The sequence below is a fragment of the Mandrillus leucophaeus genome, unplaced genomic scaffold, assembly GCF_000951045.1.
Source record: "Mandrillus leucophaeus isolate KB7577 unplaced genomic scaffold, Mleu.le_1.0 Scaffold754, whole genome shotgun sequence".
Classification (NCBI taxonomy): Eukaryota; Metazoa; Chordata; class Mammalia; order Primates; family Cercopithecidae; genus Mandrillus; species Mandrillus leucophaeus.
The window spans coordinates 503661-522044 of record NW_012108186.1 but is presented as its reverse complement, the minus strand read 5'-3'; the positions used below and the strand labels follow the sequence as shown (position 1 = coordinate 522044).

The 18384-nt window shown below is 36.4% G+C and overlaps 1 protein-coding gene and 1 pseudogene across 1 annotated transcript in view; one reads left to right on the top strand and one right to left on the bottom strand.

Moving 5' to 3' along the window:
- ZNF385B (zinc finger protein 385B) overlaps positions 1-18384 on the top strand; it is a 572754-nt gene that overhangs the window by 190182 nt on the left and 364188 nt on the right. The window lies entirely within an intron of this gene.
- Positions 9737-10158, bottom strand: LOC105529204 (annotated as a pseudogene).

Below are 18384 nucleotides of genomic sequence, written 5' to 3'. Positions count from 1 at the left end.
TCATGCCTGTAATCCCAACACTTTGGGAGGCCGAGACAGGCGGATCACGAGGTCAGGAGATCGAGACTATCCTGGCTAACACGGTGAAACCCCGTCTGTACTAAAAGTACAAAAAACTAGCCGGGCGTGGTGGCGGGCACCTGTAGTCCCAGCTACTCAGGAGGCTGAGGCAGGAGAATGGCGTGAACCCGGGAGGCGGAGCTTGCAGTGAGCGGAGATCACGCCTCTGCACTCCAGCCTGAGCGACAGAGCGAGACTCCGTCTCAAAAAAAGAAAAAGAAAAAGAAAAGAAAAAGAAAGATTTTTAAAAAGCCTTAGGGTGAATACAACATCTAAGATCTTCATACTAAGGTATGAAGATAGTCTTGGTAACACTGTTCAGCTGGATGAAGCTAAACCCTGTCACTGGAATTTTTCATTACACGAACTAGTAAATACTTTTAATTGCTCAAGCCTTTTAAGTTTGAGTTTCAGTTACTTGCAACCAAAAAACTTCTAGCTGAAGCAAGACTTAAAAATAACTGCAAACCATTGTGTTTTCAAATATTTGGAAACCATCATTTTTGAGAAGAAGAATGACATGCTATTTCAATGACTGACAGAGGAAGATCTTAGAGTTGGATGTCGGGTCATGGAGGTAGAGAAGGATGAACAGTAAAATATAAGAAAAGTTATCTAAGAATGCCTCTGTACTGAAACAATGGGAACAAATAAAAATTTGCATTAAGGAAAATGTTACTTGATAGTGAACCAAATTTTGACAAAAGGCAAAGGAGGATTTATAAATGAGCTCAGCTTTGTGACCTTGGATAGCCTGGAAAAGAAAAGTAGGTATAAAATTAAACTTGCTATGTTGAGACATAGCAAGCATTTTCATCTTTTTAATCTAGAATTAAAATTCACCTGTTTGTGAAACTTGTGCTGCAGCTTTGTAATATGGCATAGCAGTTCTATGTGGTATTTTATGGTAACTGAAGAATTTGATATGCAGGGATAAGACCAGGCAGAAGAGTAGGTCTCACTTTATCACCTCAACTTCTTAATCTCACTCATAGAACCAAGGTTAGTGAATTGGGATATTTCTTTGGCTAGAACTTTATGACCAGTGCAAAGTTACCTTTGATTCAGCATGAATTTTGAGCTCTTGAACACTTGCTGTTTTTCTCCCCTCCCAAAAGAAGAGAACCCATCTTTAGATGAAAATTTCCAAACAAAACCTTAAACCTGCTTTGTATCCATCACAACGTTCAAAGTAATATAATAACTAATAGAACTTTGACATCTTTATAGCTGTTTTTTTTTTTTTTTTTGCTGCCCAGGCTGGAGTGCAGTGGCCAGATCTCGGCTCACTGCAAACTCTGCCTCCCGGGTTCACGCCATTCTCCTGCCTCAGCCTCCTGAGTAGCTGGGACTACAGGCGCCCACCACCTCGCCCGGCTAGTTTTTTGTATTTTTTAGTAGAGACGGGGTTTCACCGTGTCAGCCAGGATGGTCTCGATCTCCTGACCTCGTGATCCGCCCGTCTCGGCCTCCCAAAGTGCTGGGATTACAGGCTTGAGCCACCGCGCCCGGCCATAGCTGTTTTTACAGAAAATTTCTATAAAAAGTCCAGGACTGGTATGCCTTATATGTAATGGATGGCTTACTCCCATAAGCATAGAGTTCCTATTATTATGTGTTTATTTTTGTGTGCAAAGAATAATTCTTTAGAATGGAAAAAGGTATTCCAGTGACTTCACTTTTTAAGGCTTAATGATCTGGGCTCTTTGGACTTTTCCTTAAGGGGGAGATGTGTAGGTTTGCTACCTCTGTACCCAAGTGGTAATCGCATGCCAGCCTCAGTTACAAATTAAAATTCAAAAGTCTAGGGGAAGGGTCTTTAGGTTCATGATGTGGAGATGACGTTCACAGTGCAAATGTCCTCCACAATTTAGGAGTGGCACTTTCTGTGAGTGCAGGATTCCATCAGACTCTGTTGACCACCAAGGTCTATGTTGCTGCTGTTGCTGCTGATAATTAAGAATATGTTGAATCAGATAGAATATTATAATTTTCATCATTATTACCATTATTAAATGATAGTATTTATTTTTGAATGCTAAGTGCTTTAGAAAAAGCAATGTGTTTTACATGTTAGTATATTGCCTTTTATAACAGCTAGTTTTGGGTGAAGTGATACATTAAGCTCCACTAATTTAAGAAACTAAATAGTGAAATGACCTTGCACTTAGAAAATGTATGGTTAAGAGCATGACAGGCAATCTTCCTCTAAGGGAAGGCTAAGAAAAAGAAGGACAAAAGCCTGTGCTCAGTGGACTCTTATTTAACTTATTGCCTTAATAAAATTTGTATTTTAGGAACCTATTGTGTAGGACATTTTTTTCTTGGAGAAACAAGAATATTTTAAATAAGAATTCTGTTGGCTTCTTTGAAGGTGATCATTTTCTTCAAAAAGAGGAACATAATGTGTTTCTTGCTGTTACTTTTTTACAGAAAACCTTGCACTATGCAGCAGAACATAGTGAAATTTAAGCATATGCTATTGCTAATGAATTATCTCAGCTTTGTCTCTTTGGACACTATAGAAGTACTTTTTTTTTCTTGCATCCTATTTTTGTCACTGCAGTCAGATTAATGAATTATGAACTATATAATTTCATTAGGATAGTTAGAATTAAGAGATGATGTTTTCCTTGGGGGCTTCTGTTTGGATATATCATTAATCATATTCTGCAATCTATAGTCAAGGCAGAACTGAGAATGCTAGTTTATTTGACATGTACTAAGGTGGGAAACAGGTTGTCATTTAGTCTATCTTGGGTAAAGCATGTCTTGGTAAAATGGCTAGATAAGGAATGACATCTTAAAATTGCTTCTTATTTAGATCTCTGTCATAGGCCTGAAGAATCACCTGGGAAACTGTGAAGTGTCCTCAGCAAAAGTAAAAGTCATTACTCAAGAGTATTGTTTTTAGTTTTATTTATGGCTTTTAAACCAAGGGGTGTGGTATAAAATGTAAAAGAACCAAATTCTCATTTGGAGGCTTTATTTATTTTCTCTGCAGCTACTACCTTGTTCTCAACCTCCTGAACTCCCCACTGCATCCTTTGTTGGAGGGAATCCAAATGTCTGAGAAGATATTTTTAATGGGTAATATGAGCATTTCTGATATTAAATGGCTTTAAAGAAATTCACTCACAAGGATCTTTTTAATTGCCCCAAATGACTCCATTTATGATGACTACTTAAGAAGTGATATAGATAGTTGGAAAAAGAGGAGGGCATGGCAATGTGAGAGAGAATGCCCTGTGCCCTGACACTTGGGAGTTTTTATCCACTGGTCAGCTGCAGGAAGATTCGAGGACTACCTGTAAAGATTAGCAGTTTTTCTTTAATAGGTACTTCGAGTCGGAAAAAGAAAAAAGTATTCATTGAAAACTTTTGTTAAAAGTTCCATTCAAATTTTATTAGTTTTGATAAGTTGCTCTGAAGTGCACAAATAGGAAATTATGCCATTATTTCTAGAATAGGAATATAAAAAATAAATGTGGCATAGTAAGTGTAGACTTATCAATAGCTAATAATATCATTAAGGTTTTAATGTCTTAGCTAGAACTTCCATTTACAAAACTCATTTTTCCGACCTAGAATATTTACAAGAAAAAGCAAACATCCACTATTTATCTTCTCTTGTAAAACCCTGTAAATTCATTACTATAAGGACATTCCTTATAGTAAGTAAGGAAATAAAAAATACAATACTAGCCTTTTAAGAAAATAATCAAAGAAGTAAGTTTCATGTCAAAATTATGCTTGGCAGACAAATGCATATTTATAGAAAAATTCATCACTCTAAGAGATTTTATTATTTAAAAATATAATTTAAAAATGAGTGAAACATTAAATTCTAGACAATTGGGAGGAAAAAAAAATCCTGAAACAAAGTAATACCAATAAACAGAACTTAGGCAGATAAGAGTATGTTAAGAGTAAAGATAAAACACAGAATTTAATGTTAGAAGATGGAAAAATGATAGAACTGATTAAGCCTGGTTTAAAATCAAACAATGAAATAAACGTTTGGTAAACGGAATTTTAAAAAGAGAAGGAGAAGGAGAAAATACAAATCAACAAATTTAGAAATGAGAAAAGGGCTATAGTCAGAGTCAGAGAAGATTACAAAGTATGCAAATACCTATGTAACTTTATGCAAATATACTTAAAAATTGAGTAATGAAATCTTCTGCATGTTATTCCACATTAACAAAACCAAAGGCACATAGTAAACTGGAAAAGAGGTTTTTAAGTAGCTATTATAGAAAATTACCAAACTTTTATTTTAAAAAGGCCTTACCACTTAAGAAAACACATCAATGAAAAAAAAATGAGCAATATAAAAATGTATGTATATATACACACACATACACACACATATTCACATATACATGTACATACATATACTTTCTAAGGGTGTTTGAAAAGTCTGGAAGCATAAGATAAACTTATTTTCGACAGTGTGCTAGTGACATTTTTAAAAAATGTGCTATAATTTCCATCTATCTCCAGATACTTTGTTAGGGGAAGTACCTGGTGCAATATGTCTGTTAATTTGAAAAATGTATAATATAATCATATACTACAGTGTATCCAGGAAATCTGTAAAGCAAGACAAAAATAGTGTAATAATAGAATTTGACAACATGGCTACTGTTAACTAAAATGTACCTTTTCCCCATCTTCCCAGAAAAGAGAGGCCTAAAGACCTTTGACGTGTCCTTGAGGTTTGGACACCATCATCTCAACAATGACTACGACAGACTGAAAGCCATAAGGCCATCCTCAAGTTTCTGAGGGCCTGAGCACCTCACAGTGTTCTACCCACCTTTTCAAGGGGAAAAGCAAAGAGTGTCTCTATTTATCCTCTGGGAGAGCATTGAATTAGGTTGGCCAAGAAGGAATGAAGTTTCGAGGCTTGGAAGGGGCGGAGAGGTCTCACCCAGAGTTACAGGTTATGAAGCACAGTGGCAGGTCCACTCTGAGTCCTGTGGGGCATCCCAGGAAGTGCTAAGGCCTGTGGGTGATAGGTGGATGATGTGGTGGAGGGGGAGGTGATGTCATGAGGGAGGCCACTGTGTTCCAGGCACTTAAAGATTCCAAGGTCTGCACTGCCTTGGAAGTAGAGCCCCCCACCTGTCCTTGGGGTTTGAACACCAGCATCTCAATAGTGACCACAACACATTGAAAGCCATAAGTCCCTTCTCAAGTTTGCTGAATTTCCTGGTGCTGTCACAGGGCCAGAGCAGGAAAGGGTATGAAATACCGAATAACACTGTTAGCAAATGGATACTTGGAGTCATACTTTATTTGATTTAGAAAAATAAAACAAGGTGACATTAAGTTCTATTTTGTGGAGTAAATTTTGTGTGTGTGTATTTATAAACATGCACATATTTATGCGTATCTATCTATGAGGTATTGGCAAAAACACCAGAATAATAGCTGAATTCCAAAAAGAAAACCTACCTTAGTTACTTTCTACCCAGTGAAGAGGCCATTGGAACTGGCATTCTGGGGAAGAGTAGCTCCCCTGGACTACTTTGATGTTTTTCCAGGTTTATCTTGTGGTTTATAAGATCTGATGAGCATTAGGGTCAGTACTGAGGATGAGAACCTTTCTATTCTTTCCATTGAGTAGACAGACAGTGAGTCACTTGTGTGATGTGTTTCCTCCTAGTCAGCTCTGGATAGTGAGGCCGAGTGGAGTGACCAGAAGTGTGTTGTGGGAATCAAAAATGAAGTTCTAGTCCAGCATACCATGTCAGTGCTTCATGGTACTTAGTTTGAAAGCTGAACTGTTTCTAGCAATGTTGTATTTTATGTTTATGTGTAATATTAACACTCTAGCAAGGGATTAATCATGATTGTTCAGAAATTATCTGTTAAACCTTAATTTAAAATAAAATGATATTTGAGAGACATCAATTGTAGCACTGATTTAAAGAGCCATTTAGTGAAGGAAAAATTAGTTTATTATATCAGATTATTTTAAACTGAAAGAAAAATAGCATTTTGGTGACTTATAAAGTGGCAATGTTTAAATTGACTGAATTCTCAGTGCCTTGCTGCTAAATCATTTTAGGGTATTTTTCACACCTAGTTTCTACTGAGGTTAATTAACATACTTGGAGGGACCTGTCATTATGTCAGAAAGGCAAATTTTAATAAAACGGCACTTGTATGATTTTCTAAGAAATCTCTCCTACCACATAGGATCCAGGGAAATAAAAAGTCTCTCTAGTTCTTCCTTCCAGATATATGCTGACATACGCACACCCACACATGCACACACTCACTTGGGCTGACACACACCCCATATTACACACATACAACATACTACACACCCATTCACATACACATTCAGTCTGCCACACACAGTCTTCTCCCTTCTCCCCATACGTGGTTGCTTGTTCAAGCTGATACATACATGAACACACACACTCTTGCTCAGGCTGACACACCTACACAACATAAAAATTTGTGTAGCCAACAGTGTTCTACCCACTTTTCTAAGGGGAAAAGTACATATGCGCATGAACTTTCTCTTTCTCAGATTGACACACATAAACTCACACTGTCTCCTGCAGGCCAACACACAGACACTCGCACATGCTGAAGCTGCCATGCAGACACACACACAGCCAGTCATGTGAACATAACCACATAGACCCATTCAGATTGACACACACACACACACACAGAGGGTTACACACACAGACAGTAATGCCTACTCACACACAGTTAAGCTTTGGCTTTCTTTTCTTCCCCAGTGTTTTGTCCCTGACCTCTGACTTTTCTGCCTTTGGTTTACATTCTCTTGATCTTTAACTTAAAGGTGGGTGACTCAGACCAATTATTTCATGTGATTACATTTGGAGTGAAATTAATTGTTCTGATACTGGCTGACTTTTATTCTTTGCATGTAGTTTAACAAAACTTCATGGACTTACTCTGCTTTAATATGTGAAAGTGAAAGTCGAGAGATTATATAAATAGATAAGAAAATTGCCTTTTAATATATACTTGTTGTGTCTACAGGGTCAAATGGGAAATTGGCAAATAATAGATCATTAAATTCAAGAAACAATTCTCTATTTTGCCAAATTGTAGATCAATGTTCTTATGTCACTTTGTGCTACTTTCTGTTACTTGCTTTCATTGATTATAATAATAAACACTATGCAAAAGAACAGTGATACAAGTTAGGAGACAGTGAAAAGGTGGGCAGCTTGCTTGCCTTTCTGAAATCGAGAGCTTTCTGTTTGTGAATATATAAGGACAGATATTTGTCCTTCTTCCATTTTCAACAGAATATCGAAAATGCCCAGTGTTATTCACAATGAAGCTTTTACACAATGTGTAAAAGATTGGAAAGCAACATTCGGGACACAGCAGATGTTTGTTTCTTGAAGAGAATCTGGAAATCATACTTCTGGGATTTTGTTACTAATGAAGAAGAAAAAGGGAAAAAAATCTTCCATAAACCACACTGGCCTGTTGGTGCATATCTTTTGAAAAGTAAAGTGAGATGACAGAATGGCAATTAGAGTAAAATACATTATATTCTGAAAGGAATCACTAATATTTCTGAAATTTCATGTTTAAAAATGTGAGCTTTTATTTAGATATTTATTTTATTCAGTCACTTTCTTAGTCTTACTAGTTAGATAAGAAAACGTTAGGTAACTGTACCTAGGACAAACATTGAACTTCTATTTGAGGAAGCCCCCACTAGGTATAGTGTTTCTATAAATTGTCTCCCATATGGAAACCTAGGCAGAAGATCCTCCTGCTCTCTGCCCTCCCCCCAGGAAGCCTGATCAGGTAGGGCCTTAAGGTCTTCATAAGGACTTTGGTTTTTACTATAAGTGAAATATGAAGTCATTAGAGACTTGTGAGCAGAAGAGTGACATGACCTAACTTATATTTGTTTTTAAAGAATCACTCCCATTACAGTGGGGAGAACAGACTCTGGGGGCATAACCGATGAGGGAGAGGGTCCCTTGGAGGCGGGGGACCAAGGCATTCCAGAGGAGAAGTGACTGTGGCTTAAATTAGAATGAAAGTGGAGAGAAGTGGTTAGATCTTGGTATATTTTGAAAACAGAGTAAATAGAATTTGCAGCTCTATTTGAAGTGGGCAAAAAGAAATGGAGACCCATTGATGATTCCAAGGTTTTTAGCCTGAACAGCTTGATGAATGAAGTTTCCGTTTAGTTAAATGGGTAATTTGGGGATGAGGAGTACTTGGGGTGGGGATTGCTTCTTAGAAATTTGATGAACTTTCAAGTAGAGGAGGCAGTTCTGACTGAGTCTGAAGTTTAGGTGAGAGATTGAATCTGCAGGTGTATGTGTGTGTGAGTATGTGTGTGTTATATGTAAGTCGTCAGTGTACAAATGTATTTAAAGATAAGAGCCTGAATGAGATCATCTTGTGAATAAATGGATGTAAGAGGCATGGAGACTGAGCCTTGGAGCATTTTAACATGTATAATCAGATAGATGAAAAGGTACCAGCAAAGGCATCTAAGAAGGGTTAATAGTACAGTAGAGTGGTATCCTAGAAACAAATATATTATAATTTTCAAGAATGAAGGATTCGTAAGTGTGTACTGTAACACATAACAAATGTCAAATAGCATGAGGACTGTGAATTGACCACTGAATTTGCAAATGTAGAGGGCATTAGTGACCTGGGTAAGCACTAGACTAGTGTTGAATGAATCAAAGAATCTAAATCAATGAATCAAGCAATCAGTCAAGGTATGGCACAGACCTGTTAAAAGAATTGTTCTCTGGTAAAGAAGACAGTAACTGTATTTGGTCCCTGAGACAAAATGATTTCATGATCCTGACATGTTTCGGTAAACAGAAATACCAGTATAGTTCTTTTCCCTATTTTTAATTAACTCCTGCTCCCATTCAGTTTTCATAATCTTTATCACTCTTCTCAAGTTCTATTTCAGTCTCAGCTGATGAGCTTGCCTCATGCTTGACTTAGGTAGTAAAAGTGAACATCTCTGAGTTCAGTGAATGTTCTGCTCCCATTACCTGCATGTAAATCGATCTGTATTTGCACCTCTCCAGTACTTCCTCCTCACAGGCATCAAAGGAAAGATGTCCCTCCTAGACAAGTCTCTCTGCCTGTTCTCTTGATGTCTCTTTTCTGCAGGATCCTGGTGACATTCATTATCCTTTCTTTTAAACCTTTGTCCTCTCCCTGTCTCTGTTGCTTCTCCCAGCTCATAGATTTGTTTGCTCATAGCTTTTCCCATTTTGAAAACACAGGCCTTTCCCCAGTTTGTATTCTCGTCTAACTAGACAAAAACGATAGAGACATATTGTGAAGTATTTTAGAAATAAGGAAATGAAGAATGAAGAAAATCATAATCACCCATGATGATCATTATGTGTTTACTCAAGTTTTTTTTATATGCATTTTTACCAACTGTGATGCAACTATATGTACACTTTTAAAATCTTCCTTGTATTCCGTTAAGATCAGTATTATTATTTTTTTCATGTGTTTATTTCAGCTAGTTAAGGTCATGTAATAAATTGTGTCTCAGAAATCCTCCCGCACTGGAGCTTCATATACTTTTCCAAAGGCTTGAAATACTTTAACAGGTTTCCACATGAAAAGGCCTCCACAGCATTTATCCACACAGCCTGAGGGCACCTCAGTATCTGTACTTGGTGAAGTAGTTTTTGGAGACAAGACCAGGCCGCCGCCATTGAGGGCCTTATGGTCCACGGTCTCTATGATGTCGACCATCTCCCACCTGTCCTCCATGGTCCAGTTAATCTTGTTGTTGCCAGTCCCCAAGACAACCATGATGTGCTTGTTCCTGGAGAAAAACATGATAGTGCATGGAGCATATAACTCATACATTTTGTTGAAGTCAGGTACTTTGGTAATATCCACAAGAAAAATAACTGCAAAATATTGAACCTTCTCGATGCTGTACAAGACCTTGTCCATTTTCATGCATGTGGGGTCCCGGTCATGGCCAAAGCGAACGACAGCCTTGCCATCCTTCCCTGGGAGGATGGCCTGGTCCACCTGCCAGCTGCTGTGGAGGTGCAGGAGCATGTGTGACATGCTGGCTGCTGCACAAGGCTGGGTGCCAAGGAAGGCCCTGTGTGGTGAGCACAGCCGGCCCCTCACTTCCCAACCCCTTTTGCCCGCAAGGTCCCTGAAGACCCCCAGGGCCTGCCCATAACCCCCCAGAAACACTGGGCCTGCCTCATTCACATAACTTTGTAACACTTTCCACATGCTGTTAAACAGGTTCATAAAGAACTATTTTAAATAGCTAGAATATTCGATACTGTGGTTACGCTATGATTTCTATATTCAATATTTTACTGGATTTTTTTAAACCTACTTTCTATTTTTGATTTAAATAAAACTAAGGTGAATATCTTTGTATATAAATCTTTTACTACATTCCACATTATTTTCTAGGCTAGAGTCTGAAGGAAATTGCTGAGTCAAAGGATGTATACTGTTTTATGACTCTTGTTTGCTACTGCCAGATTGTTTTTAAAAATCATTCTGCCAATTTATATGCCTGCTGGGAAGTGTAAGAATGCCTTTCTCCTGAGATTCTTAACTTTGGAGAGATTTTTAAAGTTGCTTTATGAGACAGTCCTTGCTACTTGGACAATTTAATAAGTGTTATCTAATTTTTTAAACATTTATTTGACTACTACAGGGTGAATGTCACTTTATCACGCTTACAGTAGTCATTTATTTTTCTATTATGAATTTTCTGCTTATCCTTTACCCATCTTCCACATTCCCCAAAGACGTTTTGGTAGTTTTTTGTTGACTTGTATGATTTATCATATTATTGTTGTCAACCATTTGTCTGTCATAGTGGCTGTAATAATTTTTTCCAGTTTTCTGTGTTTTACTTTCATGCATTTATTAATTAAAAGTTTTAGGAGTCAAATGACCAATTTAAAATTAAATTGACCACAAAATTGGAAGCCCCAAAACAGAACCAAGTAAATATAATAAACTGGTATAAGTTTAAGGCATTTAATACATTGGGGACAAATGTCCAAATCTGGAGGCAAACACTGTTCGAACTCTTTCTCATATGTCACACGGAAATAAATTTCAAGTAGACTAAAGATTTAAATGTTAAAAACCCCAAAAGGCATAGAGCATGTGAAAGAATCTAAGTAGATGTGTAAATAATCATGAGTTAGTGATGATCTTTATCAGTATGTCAATAAAGGTAGAAACCAGTAAATATTTTTAAATGTGACTAATTTGAAATCTTCCACACAATAAAAATTAAAGATAAAATACAAATGACAAGCAGAAAAAAATATTTATAAAAAATATGGAAACTAGTAATTTTGTGACTATTATAGGAGAGCTCTCTTACAAGTCAATTTTTAAAATTCCAAATAGAACATTGATCAAAGAACATGAAGGAATAACTTAGAAAAGAAGAAATATTAATGACTAAGAAATATTTTAAAAAATCAAACTTTACTAGCTTTCAAAGAAAGTAAAATAAATACATAGAGATAATCTTTGGAAATACACAAATGTGCTTTGTTGTTGATACTTTCTAGTACATTCAGTAAGGTCATTAGGTACTGAGCATAGTACTCAATAGTTTGTCAACCCTTTCTCCCTTCTCTCCCTCTGTGCTCCAGTAGTTGACAGTTTTTATTGTTGCCATCTTTATTTCCATGAGTACCTAATGTTTAACTCCCACTTATAAGTGAGAACATGCAATATTTGGTTTTCAGTTCGTGTGTTACTTCACTTAGATTAATGGCCTCCAGCTGCATCCATATTGTGGCAAAACACATGATTTCATTCCTTTTTTATGGCCACATAGTATTCCATGATGTATGTGTACCACATTTCTTTATCCAATCCACCATTGATGGGCACCTAATTTGAATTCCATGTCTTTGCTATTGTGAATAGTGCTGCAATGAACATGTGAGCACATCATTGTTTTTGGTAGAACAATTTCTTTTCTTTTGACTAGATACCCAGTATTGGGACTGCTGGGTTAAATAGTAGTTCTGTTTTAGGTTTTTTGAGAAACCTCCAAACTGCCTTCCACAATTGCTGAACGAATTTACATTCCCTCCAACAGTGTATAAGCATTCGCGTTTCTCTGCAACCCTGCCTGCACCTGTTGGTTTTTGACTTTTTAATAATAGCTGTTCTGATTGGTGTGACATGGTGTTGTCATTGTGGTTTTAATTTGCATTTCTCTGATGATTAGTGATATTGAGCATTTTTCATAGTTTATTGGCCATCTGTATGTCTTCTTTTGAGAAATGTTTGTTCATGTCTTTTGCCCATTTTTAAATGGGTTATTTGTTTTTTGCTTATTCAATTAAGTTCCACATAGACTGGATATTAGACATTTGTCAGATGCATAGTTTATAAATAAGTTCTTCCCTTCTGTAGGTTGTCTGTTTATTCTGTTGATAGTTTCTTTTGCTGTGCAGAAGGTCTTTATTTTAATTAGGTCCCACCTGTCAAATTTTTTTTGTGTGTGTGGCAGTTGCTTTTGAGGATTTAGTCATAAATTTTTTCCCAAGGCCAATGTCCAGAATGGTGTTTCCTAGGTTTTTTTCTAGGAGTCTTATTGTTTGAGGTCTTACATTTAAATAATCCACGTCGTGGTAATTTTTGTATATGTTAAAATGTAGGGGTCCAGTTTTATTCTTCTTCATATGGCTAGCCAGCTATCCCAGCACCATTTACTGAATAGGGAGTCCTTTTCCCATTGCTTATTTTTGTCAACTTTGTCAAAGATCAAAAGGCTGTAGGTGTGCAGCTTTATTTCTGGGTTCTCTATTCAGTTACATTGACTATGTATCTGTTTTTGTACCACACTGTTTTGGTTATTACAGCCATATAGTATAGTTTGAAGTCAGGTAATGCAATATCTATGACTTTGTTCTTTTTGCTTAGGGTTGCTTTCAATATTTGGGATCTTTTTTTGTTCCATATGAACGTAATAATAGTTCTTTTTAGTTCTGTGAAAAATGATGCTGGTAGTGGGATAGAATTCATGTAGAATCTGTAGAATGTTTTGGGTGGTATGGTCATTTTAACAATATTAATTCTTCTAACCCATGATCATGGAATATTTTTCCATTTGTACCATCTCTGATTTCTTTCAGCAGTGTTTTGAAGTTATCCCTATGAAAATCTTTTAGATCCTTGGTTAGATGTATTCCTAGGTATTTTACTTTTTTGTTTGTGTGGCTATTGTAAATGAGATTGCATTCTTGATTTGGCTCTCAGCTTGAACATTATTGTTGTATTGAAATGCTACTGATTTTTATACATTGATTTTGTCTCTGAAACTTTAACTGAAGTCATCTATCAGTTCTGGGAATCTTTTGATGGAGTCCGTAGGGTTTTCTAGGTATAAAATCATATCTTCAGTGAGGAGAGACAGTTTGACTTCTTATATTCCCATTTTCCTTCTTGAATGAAAGCTCATAGTTAATATTTATTCACTATCTTGCCATTTCCAAAAGGCCGAGGCATGTTAAAAGCCTCTATCCCACCATCTTGGAAAAGAAAACAACCAAAATTGACTTTTACACCAGTAGTTGAAAGAGAAAATTGGTTTTATTTGTGTTTACTTACAAATGTTTTATTTTAATAGAATAAAGTATTTTAATAGAATAAGATATTTTGTAGCCATTGGAAATGATGATGGTGATGATGATGATGATGATGACGACAGTGTATATCCATATTTATTTACACGAAACGAGCTCCTTAATGTAGAATTTAAAAACTTTAAATTACAAGGCAACTACAGTCCCATTCATGAAATAATTTTTGTGATTTTTTTGATATATATATCTGTGTAAATATATATAAACACATACTAAAAAAAGAATATATTCTGAAATGTAACAGTATTTTCTCTTGATAGGAAAATCAACAAACTTTCTTGTTTATTTTTATATGCATTTCAAGATTTCAGGATTTCTCACAAATTACTTTTATAATTATAAAAATGTATTTGCATTTTGAAATTGTCTGTTTTTCTTTTCTTTTTAAAGTCATTTTTCTCTATGCTTAATGTCCTTCCTTTATAAAACAGTCACTTAAAATTTTTTTTTAAAAGCTCTTCCTATCTGGAATGTATTTGATGTATAGTTTCAGATGAGAATATAAATCCCCCTAAGAAGACAATATTCAAAATAGTTGACCAAGTATTTCAGTAGCATTTATTAGATAATTACGTATTGACTCCTGATGTTCCCTTTTCAAAGATTACTGACATATATCAATCTTTCTGTTTGAAGATAATTCTGTTCCATTGGTCTGGCTGTTTTTGTGGTATTACCTCACTCTTTTCATTATTATCTCATTACATTGTATCTTAAAACTGATAAGACAAATGTTATTTTTTTCAGAATATGCTTACATATTTGTTTTTCTGGATGAATGTTAGAATCAGTGACTTAAAGTCATTTCCCCACAGTTCTTAAAGTATACTGAACAAATATAATTTTTTTTCTCGATAATTCAGGGCCATGATTCATTGTAAATCATCATAAGTACTATAGCATTTTTGTGAGTTATTTAGATACGATGGATTTTTTGCTCATGTCCCACGTGACTCATTAGGTTTTTCAAAATTTCTGTAATAAATTTGTATTCTTCCCATGTTTCTTTAATGATACTTCCAGATGTCATACTTATGTCTTTTTAAACATCTTTTGTCTGTAGTTGAATCTATGATTAAATTTTTTAGCACTGTATGTAACATAAGACTCAAGGATAGAACTCTGTGCTTTGTATTTTGATTGTTCTTGGGTCTTATGTGTATATTTCTTTGGCCATGTTTCATGTAATTTAGATTGCCATTTTAATGAGTAGTTAAGTTTGGCATTACTATGTTTGCACGTGAATATGAAGAGATACAAGACAGAATAAGCTATAAAGGTAATAGAGCATAACTCAATGGCAAGAAATGCAAAGATAGAAGAGAGTTTTACTGAAACTCTTTATGAGTTCTCTTCATGAGGCAAAGTTCTTTACATGCCATACTTCTTGATCTGTCCTTCCATGTAACTGAATCTCAGATTAGATTACTTTTTCCTGAAACTTGGATGGTGTAATATAAATGAACAAAGTAAGAGGCCAGTAAATTAATACATGGATACTAAGTGATTTTTTTCTTTGACTCTGAGCTTTTATGTTTTCATATTCTAGAGGCAGTAATCATAGCTTGACAGCTATCAACCTGATTCAGAATTATTAATCCTGAATGTTTTCTCTTCTGCATAGAGGAGAAACTACCAATTCTCTATTAAATGGTAGTTAAAGAATACTTCATTTATCTATTTCACCTGTTGTTATCTGTCTGTCCTATGGCATATTTTTACAGGTTAGGACGAACACATTGCTGATATTTTCATAAACACGTTGCCACTGACTTTATTTTCCGTCAATATGTGTTTTGTTGTTTTTTGCAAAGCTGTAATGTTATTGCTGTAGTAGAAACAATTTATTTTGTTAAAGCTCTAAAGGGAGGTAGGACCCATCAAAGTTAAGGGCCTAGACACAGTAACAGATGCTCCTGTAAAGCAATGTTTCTCAAAAAAGGTCTAAGTTGAAATATATGTAAATCTCCTTTTTGTCATTTATTTTTGGAATGTTCTCTGTTTTACCACACTTCATTTGTTTTTATATTTTTATTATGAAATACTTTAAATATAGAGACAAGTATACAAACTAGATTACCACTATGCACCTGCCAGCCAATTTTATTAAACCTCAACATATTTGCCTTTGTTCTTTTTTGGGGGGCCAGCACTACATTACAGCTACAGCTGAGGTTCCTGTATGCCTTTGCCTTATCCCTTTCTCTCCACAGGTAACCATAGCTTTGAATTTAGTGTGTACCATCTCCATTCTTGAGTGTGCACTTTACTTTGCATGCGTGTATCATTTAAGAATTATAGGCCGGGCGCGGTGGCTCACGCCTGTAATCCAAGCACTTTGGGAGGCCAAGGCGGGCAGATTACAAGGTCAGGAGATAGAGACCTTCCTGGCTAACACGGTGAAACCCCATCTCTACTAAAAATACAAAAAAATTAGCCAGGCATGGCGGCAGGCGCCTGTAGTCCCAGTTGCTGGGGAGGCTGAGGCAGGAGAATGGCGTGAACCCGGGAGGCAGAGCTTGCAGTGAGCTGAGATCAGGTCACTGCACTCCAGCCTAGGAGACAGAGCGAGACTCTGTCTTAAAAAATAATAATAATAATTATATACGATATTATAAATGATATTTGTATGTTAACTTTATATAAATGGCAGCCTGCTGTATTATTCTTTATTTGTTTATTTGTTTATTTTTATTTATTTATTTTTTGAGACGGAGTCTCGCTCTGTCGCCCAGGCTGGAGTGCAGTGGCACGATCTCGGCTCACTGCAAGCTTCGCCTCCCGGGTTCACGCCATTCTCCTGCTTCAGCCTCTTGAGTTGCTGGGACTTACAGGCACCCGCCACCAAGCCCGGCTAATTTTTTGTATTTTTAGTAGAGACGGGGTTTTATCTTGTTAGCCAGGATTGTCTAGATCTCCTGACCTCGTGATCCGCCCTCCTCGGCCTCTCTAAGTGCTGGGATTACAGGCGCGAGCCACCGCGCCTGTTTTGTTTTTTTCTCTTTCTTTTTTTTTTCGGTAGGGGGATGGAGTCTCCCTCTGTCACCCAGGCTGGAGTGCACTGGTGAGATCTTGGCTCACTGCAACCTCTGCCCCCTGGGTTCAAGTGATTCTCTGTTCTCAGCCTCCCAAGTAGCTGGGACTACAGGCATATGCCACCACGCCTGGCTAATTTTTGTATTTTTAGTAGAGATGGGGGTTTTACCATGTTGGCCAGGCTGGTCTCGAACTCCTGACCTCAGGTGATCCGCCCGCCTCGGCCTCCCAAAGTGCTGGGGTTATAGATGTGAGCCACAGCGTCCAGCCTTATTCTTTAATTTACTGTTTAATTTGACATTATAATTTTAGGATTTATCTATGATAAAGCTAGTCATTTCAACTTACTCATTTCAGCTGTTGAATAGCATTCCATTGTGTGAATATACCAAAATTATCTAGTCATTCACTTATAGACATTTATATAAATGTAAATAATATATATAGTTCTTATATATTTACCAATACAAACACGGTAGAAGTGAACATTTCTCTCCTTATTTCCTTGTCAAGTATTTTCTCAACCATATACCTAGAAGTGAAACTGCTCTGTCATTAAGAATACATATCTTCCAAATGCCTCCTGATAGTGTTTGTACCAATTTATAAGCCCTCTAGAAGTGTATGGATTGCCATTGCTCTACATGTATTGTTGGATGTACTGCTCTACATGGATGTACTGCTCTAATATGGATGTATTGCTCTACATCCTCATGGTACTCATTGTTAGACTTTTAAATGTTCTGCAGTTCTGTATGTGGTGTGCAATCGAATTTTGCAGTTTTGCATTTCCCTCATTACTAGTGAGACTGAGCCTCTTTTCACGTATCATATGTTTGGAGGCAATGATAGTATTGGGTTAAGAGCTGGATGTTAAAGCCAGATAACTTGGTTTTAAATTTGGACTCTTCTGGGCAACCACCCATTTTGTGGGCTTGCCACCATTTTGTGGCTCATTGGCAAATCAGGAATAATAATCATACCTACATTGTGGGGTTTTTCTGAGTTAACATGTGAGAATGTCGTACAACTGTGTTCAGCCTTAAGTAAGATGTCGTTGTTACAAAACATTACCAAGATGTGATAAGTGGGGTGCAAAAATGTAATGATGTAAAATATCAGGTTACATTATTGAAAGGTTAACGGCTCTACTCAGCCTTATCTGGAAAGACTGGGATGGAAAAATTCTGGGGGTTAAGGGAGCCTAGGCTTCCCTTCATGTCCTCCCTGCCTCACCAACCTCTCCCTCTTCTTATTCAAAAGGTAACTTTAGCTGAGGGTCCAGGCAGACAAGGAGCCAATTACGAAGCATAAAATATCCTATTATTTAAAATTGAGGGGCATGTTGTCTCATAATTTTATTATGTTATTAACTGTTCGGTTTTTCCTTATGCAAATAGCTTGTTTATCATCTTGTACATTTTGCATTGGGTTATTTGCTTTTTATTATTGATTAGAATGAGTTCTTTATATATTTTGGACATGAATCTGGATAAATTTATTTTCCCAGTTTCTGGCTTGTCTTTTAACATTGTTTATGACATTTTTTTGTCTGTTTGTTGGTACAAAATTTAAAATTTTTAGTATGGTTAAATTTAACAATCTT